This window comes from Sinohyriopsis cumingii, chromosome 14, assembly GCF_028554795.1.
Source record: "Sinohyriopsis cumingii isolate HCF-2022 chromosome 14, ASM2855479v2, whole genome shotgun sequence".
In the NCBI taxonomy this organism is placed as follows: domain Eukaryota; kingdom Metazoa; phylum Mollusca; class Bivalvia; order Unionida; family Unionidae; genus Sinohyriopsis; species Sinohyriopsis cumingii.
The window spans coordinates 17,293,690-17,314,920 of record NC_142974.1 but is presented as its reverse complement, the minus strand read 5'-3'; positions in this window follow the sequence as shown (position 1 = coordinate 17,314,920).

The window sequence follows — 21,231 nt, the reverse complement described above, 5'->3', positions numbered from 1 at the left end:
AAATTTTCAAATAGTAAAAGTAAAAAATTGAAAATGGAAATAGAGGCAATTAAATTTCAACTTAATAAAAGAAACAATAAAGAATTAGAAGCCAAGTGGAAAAAAAGATTAGACGAAATTATAGGGGAAGAAATTAGAGGAAAAGAAATCAGAGCGGGAAAATTTACCCAAATCGATAAAAAGGCAGAAGGACTATATAAAAGAGAAGAAAGAAGGAGGGGGGGGGGAGAAAAAATACTAGACCAATTAAAAGTAGCAGAAAATAAGATAGCAACAGATCAGGGAGAAATCATGGAATATATTAAAAAAATTTACACTAATCTATATAAATCACAAAACATTACAGGAGATTTAATTGATGAATATTTTTTTAAAAATCCCCTGCGAGGTGATATCGTCAGAACATAAAGACTTATGTGACGATTTCATCTAGCAGGAAGAAATAAGAGAAAGTACCCTAACACCAAACAAAGGGAAATCACCAGGAGGAGATGGACTCTCCGCGGATTTCTATATGAAATTCTGTGGAGAGTTGTCGCCCATATTGAATGGTTATACAATAATATATTACTTAAAGATAACAAACTGCCTGAAACAATGAGGGAGGGAATCATAATATTAGTATATAAAGGAAAAGGGGAAAGAGATGACCTAAAAAATTGGAGGCCCATCTCCTTCCTAAATAATGATTACAAGATTTTAAGCAAAATTTTATCAAATAGAATAAAAAAAGGGTTGGACCAAATCATAAACATACATCAAACATGTGGACCTAAAAAGAGAGAAATCCAAAATAATATATTAAACATAAGAACAATCATAGACTATCTACAGGACAATGGGAAAAAAGCTGCCATGGTACTTTTTGACCAAGAAAAAGCATTCGACAGACTTGAACACAACTATATACAAAAAGTCCTAGAAAAATTTGGCTACGGAGAAAACTTCCGAAAATGGACTAAAATATTGTATAATAATATAACCTCTAAAGTACAGGTAATGGAGCCACGACAGATAAATTTGATATCCAAAGATCAGTGAGGCAAGGATGCCCACTATCCATGCTATTATACGTAATAGCAATCGAAATGCTAAGTATCAGCATAAAACTCAACAGAGGTATAAAAAAGGTATAAAATTTCCAAACATGAAAGATGATGTGAAAATGTTACAACATGCAGACGATTGCACAAACTTTATAGAAGATCCTAATTCCTTTAAACACTTAATTAAGGAATTTGAAAAATTCGGTAATGCATCAGGATCGCAAATTAACCACGATAAAACAGAAATCTTAGAGATAGGCAACTGGCGTGGTAAGCACTCAGACTTACCGGCACACCTGTTCAATAAGACAGTCAAAGCATTAGGGATATATTTTGGACCAAATGAGAAAAAAGAAAACTGCAAAAAAAATGGAAAATGAGTTTAAAAGAAACGTTGATATCTGGGCACTAACGCCACTATGCATCATGGAACGGGCCCAAGTGGCCAAAACATATATGTATACCAATTTAAATTATATTATGAAGTCCACTGATATAAGTAACGTTACATTAAACAATATAGATAATCAGATAATTAAATATATATGGAACTTTAAATTGCATTATATTAATAAGGAAACCCTATACATAGCTAAAGAAATGGGGGCGGGATTGGTCTTCCCAGCCCTATACTTATTTAAATAACCAATATTATTAATATGTTTAAAAATTAAATGCGGACCCCAAACTACCGTGGGAAGGAATATATACATATTGGTTCGGCTTCATTTTGAGAAATAGGGTAGATATATACAAAAATAACAAATTTACCAAATTGTTAGAAAGTCCGAGGCAATTTAAAAACATCAAAGACTTATTATTAAAATATAGGGATAGGAAGGAATTGTGGGAAACAGAAGAGAAACTTACTTACGATTGGATTAGAAATGATATAACAGGGAAACTACCATGCAAAATTGAAAAAGAGCACATGTATGTCAATTGGAAGAGAGCATGGGGGCACTGGTCTAAACTAGGCTCCCTAAAGATTCAAAGCCTCTCCTTCAAATACATGCATGATGCATGGTTGACGGGAGAGGCTGCAGCGAGACGGCGCATGGTCAGAGTTCCGCCCAAATATCCACTGTGTAAAATATTACCCTTTAGCAAAAGACACACACTAATAGAATGCACACAGACAAAAGAAGACAGAGAAAGGGTAATAGCAGAAATTAGGAAATATGACACATATAAACCTCAAAATATTGTATTTTTAGATGGAAATTTTAATAAAAGCACATTATACAAGATCACAGAGTATATAGTTACCACAATGAAAGCGTGTGGTCAGGTAATAATAATAGATAAGTAGTATAGGAGTCCCCCTTGAGGAAAGTACAGACAAGGACGTTATGGGGCTATGTCACATGGCGCTACGCGAAGTGAACAGGCCCATAAAAGAGTGTAGAAAAAGAACCCTCAAGGAATGGACAAAATAACTTATAGATATACCCTCATTAGATTACCTGTACCCCTCCCTTTATTTCTTCTTCCTTTACACATACTAACATAGTGCAGCTGCATTGCTGCGCCAATACCCGGAAAGGGAAGACTATTGAGAATTTTTTTTTCGACCTTTTGGGATATTTAAAATGGGTGGACATGCTCTAGATGGGAGATATACAACAAATAAATGAAGTATAAACCCCAAATCGGGCAAGGCCTATCCCTTCCTATCTGCGAAAGTGTTTCAGCACACACATACAAACCACTAAGGTTTTAAATAGTTTCTATGAAAAAACGCTCTTCGCCCAAATTTCAAAATTGAATATTTTTCTCCTGATGTAAGCAAGGAGAAAGTCAGGACAACTTGGGGTTATTTAATTTGGAAAAATTGGTGTCCCTACACGGAAACACAATATAGCAACTACAGACATATAACACATACACATAGCAAACACGGGACATAGGCGACCCTAGCAAGGTCGACAAATAAAAAGGGAAGGAACTCCGAAAGGGTAATAGAAACCACTTTCGGATGAACAACCCTATAGATACACTAGGGAACACAGAAATACCCCAATCGAAATTTCTAACGAAGCGATTCTCCAAAATTTCCAAAATAACAACACAAACAACACACCTTTGGGTGTAACAAACACACATAAACCTTTTATAAACTTTGGCTAAGTGGGGGGGGGCAACTGTCTGGTGCCCCCCCCCCAAAAAAATAATAATAACAGGACAAAGCAAAATGCAAGAAAAACAAACAAAAAAAAAGTATACATAGACATGTTATGAACAAGACTTTAGCACAGAAGCTGGAGAGAGATGCTCCGTAAATATAAATATCACCAACTCACATTATGATTTTTTAATTGATACTTGCGCCATCTACAATTCTAATAGTTTTATATTCACCACAGTATGAACACACTTTTAATAACAATGTACCCGTGACTCATTTTACAATCTTCACTGTTAAAGAAAACTCTAAACACTGCCCAACCATCAAAATTCACAGTTCAAATTCACTTTCCTGTGCGGGAATTTCTTCTATTGTTTTCCCACCCTCAGTTATGTCGCCAAATGTTGTCAACCATTTTGCTCAGTTGTGAACCATGATGCTGTTTCCAGGAATTTTGCATTTTTGCCAACTTTCAGGCCCTGATGATAAATATGTTGCATATTTGCTAATTATGTTGTCAACTATGTTGTCAATATTGGTATGTTAAAAATCAGGTTGTCAGTTATATTGTCAATCATACTCCCGAGAAAATGTCCTAAAAGACAGAACTAATCTGCGGCTTCTTTTAGAAATTGTAAGAGTGTTGTGTATTCTACTGATTGTATGCTTTTAATATTCCTAATAATTTCATTTATATTTGGTTGACCAGTCGGTATGCTCAGAGGGTAATAATCATATTTGGTTGCCCTGTCAGTATGGTCAGATAGTAGTAATCATATTTAGTTGACATGTCGGTATGCTCAGATGGCAGTAAAGATGTATGATTGACCTCTCGGTATGTTCAGATGGTAGTAATGATATTTGGTTGACCTGTCAGTATTGCTCAAATGATAGTGATTATATTTGGTTGACCTGTCTGTATGTTCAGATGATAGTGATAATATTTGGTTGATCTGTCGGTATGCTCAGATGGTAATAATCTCTTTTGGTTGATCGGTCTGTAAGCTCGGAAGGTGGTAATCATATCTGTATTACTCAGACGATAGTTATTATATTATGTTGACCGGTCGGTATACTCAGATGGTAGTAATGATATTTGGTTGTCCTGTCTGTATGCTTAGATGATAGTAATGATATTTGATTGACCTGTCTGTGTGCTCAGATAATAGTAATGATATTTGATTGACATGGCTGTATGCTCAGATGATAGTAATGATATTTCGTTGACCTGTCTGTATGCTTAGATGGTAGTAATGATATTTGGTTGACCTGGCTGTATGTTTAGATGGTAGTAATACTATTTGGTTGACCTGGCTGTATGCTCAGATCATAGTGATGATATTCGGGTGATCTGTAAATGGAAGTAATCATATTTGGTAGACTTGTATGTATGCTCAGATGACACTGATGACATTTCGTTGATCTGACTGTACGACCAGATGGTCGACCTGACTGTATGCTCAGATGATAGTAATCATTTTTAGTTGACTTGTCTGTATGCGCAGATAGTAGTAATTATATATATATATATATATATATATATATATATATATATATATATATATATATATATATATATATACACACCAAATGATAGTAAACTAATATTGGCGCACTATATATATGCTCAAGAAAAAGTAAGCATATGTTGGTGGCTAGTATGTATGCATAAGTGAAAATCATCAGATTTTGGTGACCTACATGTTTGTCCACTTGGATAGCCGTCATTATTTCGTGACCAATATGTATATTAAATAATAATAAAAATAAAAATAATAATAATAATAATTATTATTATTATTATTATTATTATTATTATGTGATCTAAATTTATGCCAAATTTATAAAAATCGTATTTTGATGTCATATCCGTGTTCCCAATTGATGTGAGTCTCATATCGGGACCTGTCTGTATGTCAAGATAAAAATAATCATATTTTTTGTGATTTATCCATATGTACAAGCACAGTATAATCCGACACCTATCTTGGAACCTTCAATAGTATTGTAGATTCTACTGAATGTTTATATTGATACATATAGTGATGACATAGATGTATGCCAAGATAATTGTATTCATATGTTCATTGCCTATGTTATGCATAAGTGATTGTAGTCATATTTTGATGACCTGTTTGTATTCCAAAAGTGATTGTAGTCATATTTTGATGACCTGTTTGTATTCCAAAAGTGATTGTAGTCATATTTTGATGACCTGTTTGTATTCCAAATCGATTGTAGTCATGTTTGGGATACATAATTGTGTACCAAAGTGATTGCATCCATTTTTTGATGACCTGTTTGTATTCCAAAACGATTGAAATCATATTTTGATGACATGTTTGTACGCCAAACTGGTTGATGTCATATTTGGGAGACATGGTTGTGTGCCAAAGTGATTGCAGTCATATTTGGGAGACTTGGTTGTGTGTCAAAGTGATTGTTGTCGTATTTGGGAGATATAGTTGTGTGTCAGAGTGTTTGTGGTCATATTTTGATGACCTACCCGAATGCACCAGTAATAATTAAAACAAGACTGATGAGCATACTATTCACAGGTGTTTCCTTTTATGTTGTTTATGCGTTTAACATTTCTAATTACTAATCTAGTTATTATGTTGCTTATATCCATTGTTCGCGTGTGCGTTTAATAAAATTGTGATGGCATTCATCTTGAAAGTAACATTTCCTCGTCTACAAACTACTGTTAGTTTCCAGATTTATTTCTGACAACAGAATGTACATCATGTCCTTCCAATTGATTTCTGTTATATAATAATGCTTAAGGAACTTGTGAAATTAGTAATGCTGTTATTGCATATTAAGATATTTTATACTAGTGGGCATTGCAATCGTTTTTTCTTCGTACGTCTCTGGCTATAAAGCCACAACACTATCTAAGAGATCTTATTAAATACTGGTAAAATATACAACTATTTATTCCAATAATCCCCACAACGATTGCGATCGTGTATTATGGCAATGACATTTGAAGTAAAATTATATAAATTGCAATACAAGCAAACCGTACATGGTTGGGTGTACGTACGCCATATGAATTGTAAAATAAGCTATCAATACCTGTTTGGGTGTGCATAAACCACGTGAACTGTAATACAAGATAACATTTCATTGTCAGGTGATTATAATTTCAATTGATAACACAGATAATACTATCAAATACAGAAAATTCGATCGCTGCGATTTGAAATCTTCACATGCGCAGACACTAAAAGAGTTTTTTAAAGATAGCTCTGCAACTAAAGAGTATGATTGGACAAGTGTATAACCTCAGCTTGGCACTGGTCAAGTGTATAACCTCAGTCTGGAATTGGTCAAGTGTATAACCTCAGTCTGGAATTGGTCAAGTGTATAACCTCTTTTTGGCATTTTTCAAGTGTATAACCTCAGTTTGGCACTGGTCAAGTTTATAACCTCAGTCTGGAATTGGTCAAGTGTATAGCCTCAGTCTGGAATTGGTCAAGTGTATAACCTCAGTTTGGCATTGGTCAAGTGTATAACCTCTTTTTGGAATTGGTCAAGTGTATAACCTCAGTTTGGCATTGGTCAATTGTATAACCTCAGTTTGGCATTTGTCAATTGTATAAGCTCAGTTTGGTATTGGTCAATTGTATAACCTCAGTTTGGCTTTGGTCAATTGTATAACCTCAGTTTGGCACTGGTCAAGTGTATGACCTCAGTCTGGAATTGGTCAAGTGTATAACCTAGTCTGGAATTGGTCAATTGTATAATCTCTTTTTGGCATTTTTCAAGTGTATAACCTCAGTTTGGCACTGGTCAAGTGTATAGCCTCAGTCTGGAATTGGTAAAGTGTATAACCTCAGTCTGGAATTGGTCAAGTGTATAACCTCTTTTTGGCATTTTTCAAGTGTATAACCTCAGTTTGGCACTGTTCAAGTTTATAACCTCAGTCTGGAATTGGTCAAGTGTATAACCTCAGTTTGGCATTGGTCAAGTGTATAACCTCTTTTTGGAATTGGTCAAGTGTATAACCTCAGTTTGGCATTGGTCAATTGTATAACCTCAGTTTGGCATTGGTCAATTGTATAACCTCAGTTTGGCATTGGTCAATTGTATAACCTCAGTTTGGCACTGGTCAATTGTATAACCTCAGTCTGGAATTGGTCAAGTGTATAACCTCTTTTTGGCATTTTTCAAGTCTATAACCTCAGCTTGGAATTAGAAGAGGAAGACTATAAAGTCTTCAAAGTCTCTGCAGAATGATTCGATACTATTTTCAAGGGATGAAGTCAATTTCAAGAATTTAGCATAGTTCTGTGTTTGAAATGCCTTTTACAGAACCAAAGATATAACAAAATGGCAAGTGTTGACTAAATGCCGTGTTTACCCGCTTATACCGCATCCAACAATGCGTCAGCAAAACTGGGTCCATGCAGTCTGTTAAGCACAATCAGTCGAACACCATAGACCAAGATCTGAAGGAAAAGAATGCGATGGCAGATCAGGTATATCTTGATTATAGTTGGGGTCGACTATTACACCAGTATAGTCGGCATGAAAACCTTGATAGATGTTGGGAAGATAAATAACGCACGTTTTAAGTCATTTAACGTAAAGGTATTTATTATACATAAAAGATTGTCGTTCTGTAAAAATAACTATATAAATTGTCATATTTTTATGTTTCTTTATGTGTAAGGTACATTATTCGGCACATTCCATTAGGAAGTCTATAAATGTTTTCTTGATTATCGAGTTGTCGTTCATTCAATATGTTCTCAACACTGCCTTTGTAATTATTTCATCGTTCCAGGATGTTAAATACGTTATATTTAATCATATTTTGCGATCCTCATTGGACACCACGGGATTTACAATAGTCAATTTTCTCAATATATTAATTCGATTAAGATTCCAATGTTACACACACACACACACACAAACACACACACACACACACACACACACACGACCTGTACCTACGCAAATGATTGGTATATGTCACTTAAAGGTATCAATAAATTCTTTGCTGGAAATTGGTTGACATTATCCAAGGATATAATAGCATGACGTATTTCACAGGTTTGTTGAACCTTTCCTAATCAAAATAAATAATTTGCTATCCAAAGGGAGGCATTTTGTAGCTAGTGCGGATGAGTATTGTTTATATTTTTCCACACAATCTTCTTTATCTATAGTATCTCTTAAAATTTCTTCGTAAGATCACAATCTTTGTCTTCTGACAATTATAAAGATTTCATGAAACAAGTAGGTTTCTTTCTTTTTTACTTTATGTTTGTTTAACTGCGATAAAACCAGTTTTGGAAAAACAATTATGTTGGAGCGTAATTGTGCAGACGTTTCCTAAGGAATATTGTATCGATATGGCTTGAAACTAAATTTGAATACTCACTGATAGATTAACTTGATTCATACATAGACCCCAGTATTCATTTGTAGACCATCCACATCTGGACATAAAAAACGAGGTCTCTTCAGCAGTCAGTCGTTACATCTTATATATATATATATATATATATATATATATATATATATATATATATATATATATATATATATATATATATATGATTGATTGACATGACAGCTACCCTATCTCTATCGGCTCTAGCAACTGTAATATATTTAACATATTTATTAGCTTTTGCCACGTTTTTGGTTGCTTTTATGTATGTATGTAATTATGTGTGTGTGTGTGTGTGCATGCGTGCGTGCATGCATGCATCCATGTATGTATGTATGTATGTATGTATGTATGCATGTATGTACATCTTCCTGCTTCTTGCGTTCTTACTTGGGGCGTTTAGCATGCGTTCCGCCGTCTTAATGTTTTGCATTGATATAATCATGCATCTGTAATATCATGTATTACAGACGACGAAGTGATTCTCAATTTACATCAAACAAGAAAGAAAATCACATTCGGCAAGAACAGAACTAAAGACCGTTTTTCCTGTAGTATGTTCTTTGTACGTAGATTTAATGATTTAAGTTATTAAACACTGAATAAAAACAAGACTGTATACCTGTATTATGTTAACTGCCTGTCCTAGAACCGTGATGAAACAAGTACAAAGAAAAATACAAAAACTGGGAGGAACTAGCCTAAACGAAAGTTTGAACATAAAAAATAAAAGAGTAGCAACAAATTTGGGATGCCACTGCGAATTTAGATCTCGCGAACTCTTGTTCTGCAGCCGGGACAAAAAGAAAGACAAATGTGGGCGATAATTTAACGAAAAAGACAAAGTAAAAACGAGAAGAACAAATTTGGGATGGGCGAGTTTCGAGCTTGCGACATCTTGTTCGGCAAGCGTTATACATAGACAGAAAGACCAGTGTGGGTGTTTGTGCATTAAGATATTACAGTAGTAAACATATGATTTTTGTAACCTACCGTGATTCCACACCAGAAAATATTTATGATTTTTTTGGAGGTTTGCCATATTGTTTTTGGAGGGTGTGACATTTTCATATCTAGGATCGAATACAAGTAAATTTTCTTCAAGATCTCTCTCATACCAGACGCCATAGCGAACTGAATGTTACTACATTGGTCCGCTTCTTGTTATTCGCTACAGTAGGCGGTATTGGTGGTGTAAGTTTCCTGTGAACAGCCTAAGGTACTCGTGTACTGGGAAGCGAACTTTTTCTTGTTGTGCCCCCTCCAAGTGCATTTCAAGAGAAACATTATTGATATTTACTGAACAATGATTCTCACTTTTCCATATTATAAAAAAGTTTACTCGAACTGTCAAAGTAATATCTGCCTTGATGATTCTATCAAGCAGCATTGCGCACACCATCAAGCGATTATGACATAACTCCATGATTTGGACAATGATGTAGAAAACACATCGTTTCCGGTTCGTCAATAGCTTTTTGTTAGTAAGAAACAAAACCTGTTGTAAAGTTCTCTTCTTCAAACTCACTAAACTATTCCATAAGGAATCTTGAAAGGGAAGTAAGTTGTAAAATAATTTGTTACGCTTCTAATTTGCCAAAAGAGATGTTGCGATATTTCAGTCATTTTAATGTAGGTCAAAAATGGTTCAGCTTGCCTCGTCTCATGAAAGAGTGTATGGGAATTGCAGTGACTCGTGTAATTATTATCCCAAGCGCTATCCAGTTAAATATATTCAGTTTCACCCCATTTATAAATAAATATATTCCGGTTCACACCAGGGTTAGAATACCATTCCAAAACTGTACCCAAGAGAAGCAATACAGCGGTATTTGCATAAAAGACTATATCTGTTCACCGTCAAATAGAAACGCAAAAATGTAATCACCTTACTTTATACAATAAAAGTCATTGACCTGATCGTATTTTACAAGTATACTACCATGTAGAACTTTTCTACGTGTATTCCTTCCCTTTTCCAACGTCGGAAAGCCAGACTTTCCTTCCAAAATGAGCTCAAGGCTCAAAGCGGACAGAAAAAGAAAGGAAAATAACATAGCATTTGCCATGATCCGAACAGAATAAACACTATAGTACAAAATCAGAGGATTAAAATAATCGAAGGTGAAAGAGTGCATAATTCAAATTTCAGTGTCACAAAAAGACAAAGCGGACAGAACGTATAACTCTTCTTCTCCATTGACAAATATTTGACTGCGTTGATGACCATCACGGCGCGAAGAAGCTGGAATTTTTAAGTACCACACAGCGCATTAGGAATCAACGGCTAAATTGGAGCCCGCCTTGAACGTAGTTGATATTTACAGTGTAGGTTGTAACCCTTCTGTTCAAATATATTATTTTAGGTGTTTGTTATGCGATCATGAATTATACTTTTAGTTAGATGGGAGTGACTGGTCATGTCTCTGACTTCTTGAATGATCTAACGTGTGTGGTTTTATGCTTCTTGAATCATACGTTAACAATCCCGAATCGGGAAAGCAATATTTCATTAGTGCATCATATTTGTGATATATGACCACTGGTATGAGTCCTCTGATCCTACTGTAGCAGATCTCTATGATTCATGACCACTTGTAGTAAACCTGTCTTCACACTGTAGCATATCGCTCTGATTCATGACCACTGGTATTAAGCCTGTGCTAATTCTCAGACGAGTGCCTTTCTGAAGAGTGGTAATATGAGCGAAGTAAGCTATCTGTTGTTTTAATTCTCCGTTCATATATTTTAATATATTTATTTGATTATGTAATAGACATTAGGTTGCGCCGTATACCTCTCAAGCCGAGTAATGAGCGTGATTATTTTTAAAGTAGTGTAACTGAACGTTATTCGCAGGATCATATGATAGCGTTGCTTAGTTTCGTACCTTCGCCTCGCTCTGATTCCTTAATATATTGAAATTATCAAGTATAAGTGTAAATAATAAAACAGAAAAGTAAATTGATATTCATTAGGTGTTTGACTTTTCTTTTATTGCACGTGATGTAAAATGTCGTCATAGAAATTTCAATTACATACTGATAAATCACGGAAATGGGATGAAAGAAAGAAAGTGAATTTGTGAAATTAGAGTTTGGTGGTAAGTGCCTGGTCTTTAGTTTGATTGGTAGAAAATTATTTGTCGCGCTTGTGCGTTTGAGACCCATTCAACGACAGTATTTTCTGATTAAGTTCATTGCAAATAAAGGCAAACAAAGACCCCAAGGTAAGCTCACTCAGCAATCTTGGCATTGTTTCCGCTCGGTTGTGATGAGATTGGAGTTGAGTTGTCACAGACACAATAGTTTTGTTCGTTAAATCACGGACGATGTCTGATGTTCTTATGTTTATCACAGGATTACAGACACAGTTTTCGGCGTACACACTTTGTGTGACAATCACATGGATCAGACAGTATGCCATTCGATGGAAATTCATTTTTACTCGGAAGATTTGAATCCCCCACCGGAGAAATGTCCTTGCCATAACGATATTAACAGTCTGTTGCTCTACCTGCTCTCTTCGACAGTTCTCTGATTATGTTATGATGCTAGGAAAACTAAAGTATTAATAAAATATGTGCTGTGCATGAAAGTTTAGGAAGGTGCTACCACACGGTCCAAACAAGACAGCATTCTTGCATGCCTTGGTAATTAAAGGCTTCATGCATCTTAGATGTTGTTTCCCTCCATCAACCATATTGTTTCCGACTGGTATATTTCTTATTTTAATATATCTAAGCAAGCCTGACGATATGTCAGGCACAACTGACCTTATTCTGACATAAGGCACCATAAAACAGATCAAAATAATCTCTAATTGGTTCAGGTCAGGTTTATCGTTGTTTTGGATCACATCATATACAAACTATTAAGGAGATAAGGGAGCCATTACGAAACAATCAAATATATGCATGAATAAAAACAAACGATATAATAATACTAATACTAATAATAATAATAATAGCAAGAATTCACTTAGATATATAAGCAAAGAATTAGATGAAATATAGATTGAGTTTAAAAATTAAGCGAAATTCGTATTATTGTGTCACAGCTATTATTGTTGTTGTTATTATTATTATTATTATTATTATTATTATTATCGTCGTTATTAGATAGTTCATGGTTTTTTTTTCTTGTTTACATTCTTGTTTATCAATGTAGTTTATGGTGGTTATATATAAGTTCCAGAAAATTGTATAGCGGAGATTAATAACTTACTCTGAAGTTCCAGGAACAGGTATAGATGAGATTGATAGATTACTAAGAACACATGACTACGATTTATGGTTACATTTTCAGATCGGCCTAATGAACAATACCCTCCCGGATGCACCTGTTCCCATCCAGTTGGAATGTGCCATGATTTTATTTTCTTGTTCTTTTTCTTGCTGTTGTTATTTATTTATTTTCCTGAGGAAACAAGGATATCTTTCCGGCAAAAATGAAACACAGGTGCATTTTTGCGTCAGATGAAATCATGCCACTCGCTGTCAGCCATTCTATGACAATAAACACATCTTGCAAGTCCACGGGTCTGCAATATGCATGAAAATCTCATCCTCTAATGCCAATATGTGCACTGGAAGACTTGAACAAAGGTTCCTCAATGACCAATCACACAGCAATCGTAACTGGTCTGGATTCAGAGTCAACAACAACAACAACAACAAATGGGAAACCTAGAACAAATTTCGGAGATACTCAAGCTTGTAAAGCAGGTGAGGGAAGGAAAAGAAACAGAAGAAGTGATTCAAACACTACCGGAACTCGACATAACCCACATAGAAGGACAGAAAACACTAGAGTGGGAGCAGTTTCTAAGTCCCAACAAAACCGGAAGGGTTCCCACACAGGCAATGGAAACAGATGTAAACACCAAAAACAAATTCGAGGGTCTTGAGATTGAATCAACCCAAAAGGAAGAAGAAAATGAAAACATAGCAGCCACGCCCTTAACAGCCACACCTCCACCTAGGAGAAATAGGAAAAGGAGGAAAGCGGATTCTATATCCCCCCAAGAGAGGGCTATATCACCCATAAAAGAAGCCAGTCAAAAGACCCAAACCAAACAAAAAAAAGATAAGTGAAGAAGAAACAGATGAGGAAACAGATCAAGAGAGTGAGAGGGAAAAACAAATGCTACTGATGAGGAAACTGACCATGGAAATAACCAAGAAGATGAATCAGAATATGAAACAGGAAAAGAGATGGATACAGAAGAACACACTACAAATGAAGAGACAAAAGAAACAATTAGGACCGAAACAACTGATGGAATAAACAGTACACTGCAAGAAACAACTCCAACAAACACACTAACACCAGAAATTGAAATTACACCCAGTTCATCTGAGGGGGGTGGGGAAACCAGTGCCCCCATCCCGCAAATTTCAATATAGTCCCAATGAAACAAAATTATTTAAAGATAAACAAAATTTTAAGGTATAACCATCAATGCGACACCCTGGTAAGAGACAGGAATGGAAGGAATAAACTTACAGCTCCTGTCTGTTAATGTTAATAGGATTAATAAAGATAAAATACTAAAGTTTCCAAAAGACCTAAAATATGATTTAATTTTTATTCAAGAAACGCACAGTGGGTTTAATAATGAAAACAGAATACTGTGGGAAAGTTTTTTAGATGGCATACTCTTGATGAACGATTACGAAGGAAATGATGTTAAAGGGGGAGTAGCGACTCTTATAAAAAAATAAAAGGGGGTTGAATTGGGAAAGAGTAGAGGAAGGAAAATATTTCAAAGGAAGACTCCTACATACATTCATAGAAAAAACTCACTTTTTAAATATATTTATGCCAACTAGTAGAAATCACAAGAAAATATTTTTAGAAAAGTTGCCAAAATACCTGGAAAAGTTTTCCATGGAAAATGTAATTATGGGGGGGATTTTAATTGGGTAGGTGAAAATATAGACAGGGAGGGGGACCTAGCACCAAACGACATAAGAATCAAACCGGAAATGGAATTTTTCATCAAGAAACACAACTTAATAGACATATATAGAAGGGTAAACTTACTAAGAAAAGAATACACATATGATTATAAAATAAATAAAAGAGGTAGGTTAAACAAATTTCTCTGTATCAATTACAATGAAAAATTATACAAAGAAGCTGGGATAGTAAATTTTAAAATTTCAGACCATAAACTTATATATATGACTATGGAAATTACAAATAAGAAAAGATGGGGAAATGGGAGGTGGATGCTCAACAACTCATTATTAAAAGATACAAACTTTATAAATGAAATTAAACAGGAAATAGAGAACTTTAAACAAAAAGAAAATTTAGATATTATGATAGAATGGGAAACTCTAAAAAAGAAATTTAAAGAAATTGCAATAAAATTTTCAAATAGTAAAAGTAAAAAATTGAAAATGGAAATAGAGGCAATTAAATTTCAACTTAATAAAAGAAACAATAAAGAATTAGAAGCCAAGCGGAAAAAAAGATTAGACGAAATTATACGGTAAGAAATTAGAGGAAAGGAAATCAGAGCGGGAAAATTTACCCAAATCGATAAAAAGGCAGAAGGACTATATAAAAGGGAAGAAAGAAGGAAGGGGGGGGGGGAGAAAAAATACTAGACCAATTAAAAGTAGCAGAAAATAAGATAGCAACAGATCAGGGAGAAATCATGGAATATATTAAAAAAATTTACACTAATCTATATAAATCACAAAACATTACAGGAGATTTAATTGATGAATATTTTTTTAAAAATCCCCTGCGAGGTGATATCGTCAGAACATAAATACTTATGTGAAGATTTCATCTAGCAGGAAGAAATAAGAGAAAGTACCCTAACACCAAACAAAGGGAAATCACCAGGAGGAGATGGACTCTCCGCGGATTTCTATATGAAATTCTGTGGAGAGTTGTCGCCCATATTGAATGGTTATACAATAATATATTACTTAAAGATAACAAACTGCCTGAAACAATGAGGGAGGGAATCATAATATTAATATATAAAGGAAAAGGGGAAAGAGATGACCTAAAAAATTGGAGGCCCATCTCCTTCCTAAATAATGATTACAAGATTTTAAGCAAACTTTTATCAAATAGAATGAAAAAAGGGTTGGACCAAATCATAAACATACATCAAACATGTGGACCTAAAAAGAGAGAAATCCAAAATAATATATTAAACATAAGAACAATCATAGACTATCTACAGGACAATGGGAAAAAAGCTGCCATGGTACTTTTTGACCAAGAAAAAGCATTCGACAGACTTGAACACAACTATATACAAAAAGTCCTAGAAAAATTTGGCTACGGAGAAAACTTCCGAAAATGGACTAAAATATTGTATAATAATATAACCTCTAAAGTACAGGTAATGGAGCCACGACAGATAAATTTGATATCCAAAGATCAGTGAGGCAAGGATGCCCACTATCCATGCTATTATACGTAATAGCAATCGAAATGCTAAGTATCAGCATAAAACTCAACAGAGGTATAAAAGGTACAAAATTTCCAAACATGAAAGATGATGTGAAAATGTTACAACATGCAGACGATTGCACAAACTTTATAGAAGATCCCAATTCCTTTAAACACTTAATTAAGGAATTTGAAAAATTCGGTAATGCATCAGGATCGCAAATTAACCATGATAAAACAGAAATCTTAGAGATAGGCAACTGGCGTGGTAAGCACTCAGATTTACCGGCACACCTGTTCAAAAAGACAGTCAAAGCATTAGGGATATATTTTGGACCAAATGAGGAAAAAGAAAACTGTAAAAAAATGGAAAATGAGTTTAAAAGAAAGGTTGATATCTGGGCACTAACGCCACTATGCATCATGGAACGGGCCCAAGTGGCCAAAACATATATGTATACCAATTTAAATTATATTATGAAGTCCACTGATATAAGTAACGTTACATTAAACAATATAGATAATCAGATAATTAAATATATATGGAACTTTAAATTGCATTATATTAATAAGGAAACCCTATACAGAGCTAAAGAAATGGGGGCGGGATTGGTCTACCCAGCCCTATACTTATTTAAATAACCAATATTATTAATATGTTTAAAAATTAAATGCGGACCCCAAACTACCGTGGGAAGGAATATATACATATTGGTTCGGCTTCATTTTGAGAAATAGGGTAGATATATACAAAAATAACAAATTTACCAAATTGTTAGAAAGTCCGAGGCAATTTAAAAACATCAAAGACTTATTATTAAAATATAGGGATAGGAAGGAATTGTGGGAAACAGAAGAGAAACTTACTTACGATTGGATTAGAAATGATATAACAGGGAAACTACCATGCAAAACTGAAAAGGAGCACATGTATGTCAATTGGAAGAGAGCATGGGGGCACTGGTCTAAACTAGGCTCCATAAAGATTCAAAGCCTCTCCTTCAAATACATGCATGATGCATGGTTGACGGGAGAGGCTGCAGCGAGACGGCGCATGGTCAGAGTACCGCCCAAATATCCACTGTGTAAAATATTACCCTTTAGCAAAAGACACACTAATAGAATGCACACAGACAAAAGAAGATAGAGAAAGGGTAATAGCAGAAATTAGGAAATATGACACATATAAACCTCAAAATATATTATTTATAGATGGAAATTTTAATAAAAGCACATTATACAAGATCACAGAGTATATAGTTACCACAATGAAAGCGTGTGGTCAGGTAATAATAATAGATAAGTAGTATAGGAGTCCCCCTTGAGGAAAGTACAGACAAGGACGTTATGGGGCTGTGTCACATGGCGCTACGCGAAGTGAACAGGCCCATAAAAGAGTGTGGAAAAAGAACCCTCAAGGAATGGACAAAATAACTTATAGATATACCCTCATTAGATTACATGTACCCCTCCCTTTATTTCTTCTTCCTTTACACATACTAACATAGTGCAGCTATAATGCTGCGCCAATACCCCGAAAGGGAAGACTATTGAGAATTTTTTTTTCGACCTTTTGGGATATTTAAAATGGGTGGACATGCTCTAGATGGGAGATATACAACAAATAAATGAAGTATAAACCCCAAATCGGGCAAGGCCTATCCCTTCCTATCTGCGAAAGTGTTTCAGCACACACATACAAACCACTAAGGTTTTAAATAGTTTCTATGAAAAAACGCTCTTCGCCCAAATTTCAAAATTGAATATTTTTCTCCTGATGTAAGCAAGGAGAAAGTCAGGACAACTTGGGGTTATTTAATTTGGAAAAATTGGTGTCCCTACACGGAAACACAATATAGCAACTACAGACATATAACACATACACATAGCAAACACGGGACATAGGCGACCCTAGCAAGGTCGACAAATAAAAAGGGAAGGAACTCCGAAAGGGTAATAGAAACCACTTTCGGATGAACAACCCTATAGATACACTAGGGAACACAGAAATACCCCAATCGAAATTTCTAACGAAGCGATTCTCCAAAATTTCCAAAATAACAACACAAACAACACACCTTTGGGTGTAACAAACACACATAAACCTTTTATAAACTTTGGCTAAGTGGGGGGGGGGGCAACTGTCTGGTGCCCCCCCCCCCAAAAAAAATAATAATAACAGGACAAAGCAAAATGCAAGAAAAACAAACAAAAAAAAGTATACATAGACATGTTATGAACAAGACTTTAGCACAGAAGCTGGAGAGAGATGCTCCGTAAATATAAATATCACCAACTCACATTATGATTTTTTAATTGATACTTGCGCCATCTACAATTCTAATAGTTTTATATTCACCACAGTATGAACACACTTTTAATAACAATGTACCCGTGACTCATTTTACAATCTTCACTGTTAAAGAAAACTCTAAACACTGTCCAACCATCAAAATTCACAGTTCAAATTCACTTTCCTGTGCGGGAATTTCTTCTATTGTTTTCCCACCCTCATTTATGTCGCCAAATGTTGTCAACCATTTTGCTCAGTTGTGAACCATGATGCTGTTTCCAGGAATTTTCCATTTTTGCCAACTTTCAGGCCCTGATGATAAACATGTTACATATTTGCTAATTATGTTGTCAACTATGTTGTCAATATTGGTATGTTAAAAATCAGGTTGTCAGTTATATTGTCAATCATACTCCCGAGAAAATGTCCTAAAAGACAGAACTAATCTGCGGCTTCTTTTAGAAAGTGCAAGAGTGTTGTGTATTCTACTGCTTTTATGCTTTTAATATTCCTAATAATTTCATTTATATTTGGTTGACCAGTCGGTATGCTCAGAGGGTAATAATCATATTTGGTTGCCCTGTCGGTATGGTCAGATAGTAGTAATCATATTTAGTTGACATGTCGGTATGCTCAGATGGCAGTAAAGATGTTTGATTGACCTCTCGGTATGTTCAGATGGTAGTAATGATATTTGGTTGACCTGTCAGTATTGCTCAAATGATAGTGATTATATTTGGTTGACCTGTCTGTATGTTCAGATGATAGTGATAATATTTGGTTGATCTGTCGGTATGTTCAGATGGTAATAATCTCTTTTGGTTGATCGGTCTGTAAGCTCGGAAGGTTTTAATCATATCTGTATTACTCAGACGATAGTGATTATATTATGTTGACCGGTCGGTATACTCAGATGGTAGTAATGATATTTGGTTGACCTGGCTGTATGTTTAGATGGTAGCAATACTATTTGGTTGACCTGGCTGTATGCTCAGATCATAATGATGATATTCGGGTGATCTGTAAATGGAAGTAATCATATTTGGTAGACTTGTATGTATGCTCAGATGACACTGATGACATTTCGTTGATCTGACTGTACGACCAGATGGTCGACCTGTCTGTATGCTCAGATGATAGTAATCATTTTTAGTTGACTTGTCTGTATGCGCAGATAGTAGTAATTATATTTATATATATATATATATATATATATATATATATATATATATATATATATATATATATACACACACCAAATGATAGTAAACTAATATTGGCGCACTATATATATGCTCAAGAAAAAGTAAGCATATGTTGGTGGCTAGTATGTATGCATAAGTGAAAATCATCAGATTTTGGTGACCTACATGTTTGTCCACTTGGATAGCCGTCATTATTTGGTGACCAATATGTATATTAAATAATAATAATAATAAAAATAATAATAATAATTATTATTATTATTATTATTATTATTATTATTATTATTATGTGATCTATATTTATGCCAAATTTATAAAAATCGTATTTTGATGTCATATCCGTGTTCCCAATTGATGTGAGTCTCATATCGGGACCTGTCTGTATGTCAAGATAAAAATAATCATATTTTTTGTGATTTATCCATATGTACAAGCACAGTATAAACCGACACCTATCTTGGAACCTTCAATAGTATTGTAGATTCTACTGAATGTTCATATTGATACATATAGTGATGACATAGATGTATGCCAAGATAATTGTATTCATATGTTCATTGCCTATGTTATGCATAAGTGATTGTAGTCATATTTTGATGACCTGTTTGTATTCCAAAAGTGATTGTAGTCCTATTTTGATGACCTGTTTGTATTCCAAATCGATTGTAGTCATATTTGGGATACATAATTGTGTACCAAAGTGATTGCAGCCATTTTTTGATGACCTGTTTGTATTCCAAAACGATTGAAGTCATATTTTGATGACATGTTTGTACGCCAAACTGGTTGATGTCATATTTGGGAGACATGGTTGTGTGCCAAAGTGATTGCAGTCATATTTGGGAGACTTGGTTGTGTGTCAAAGTGATTGTTGTCGTATTTGGGAGATATAGTTGTGTGTCAGAGTGTTTGTGGTCATATTTTGATGACCTACCCGAATGCACCAGTAATAGTTAAAACAAGACTGATGAGCATACTATTTACAGGTGTTTCCTTTTATGTTGTTCATGCGTTTAACATTTCTAATTACTAATCTAGTTATTATGTTGCTTATATCCATTGTTCGCGTGTGCGTTTAATAAAATTGTGATGGCATTCATCTTGAAAGTAACATTTCCTCGTCTACAAACTACTCTTAGTTTCCAGATTTATTTCTGACAACAGAAGGTACATCATGTCCTTCCAATTGATTTCTCTTATATAATAATGCTTAAGGAACTTGTGAAATTAGTAATGCTGTTATTGCATTTTAAGATATTTTATACTAGTGGGCATTGCAATCGTTTTTTCTTCGTACGTCTCTGGCTATAAAGCCACAACACTATCTAAGAGATCTTATTAAATACTGGTAAAATATACAACTATTTATTCCAATAATCCCCACAACGATTGCGATCGTGTATTATGGCAATGACATTTGAAGTAAAATTATATAAATTGCAATACAAGCAAACCGTACATGGTTGGGTGTACGTACGCCATATGAATTGTAAAATAAGCTATCAATACCTGTTTGGGTGTGCATAAACCACGTGAACTGTAATACAAGGTAACATTTCATTGTCAGGTGATTATAATTTCAATTGATAACACAGATAATACTATCAAATACAGAAAATTCGATCGCTGCGATTTGAAATCTTCACATGCGCAGTCACTAAAAGAGTTTTTAAAAGATAGCTCTGCAATTAAAGAGTATGATTGGACAAGTGTATAACCTCAGCTTGG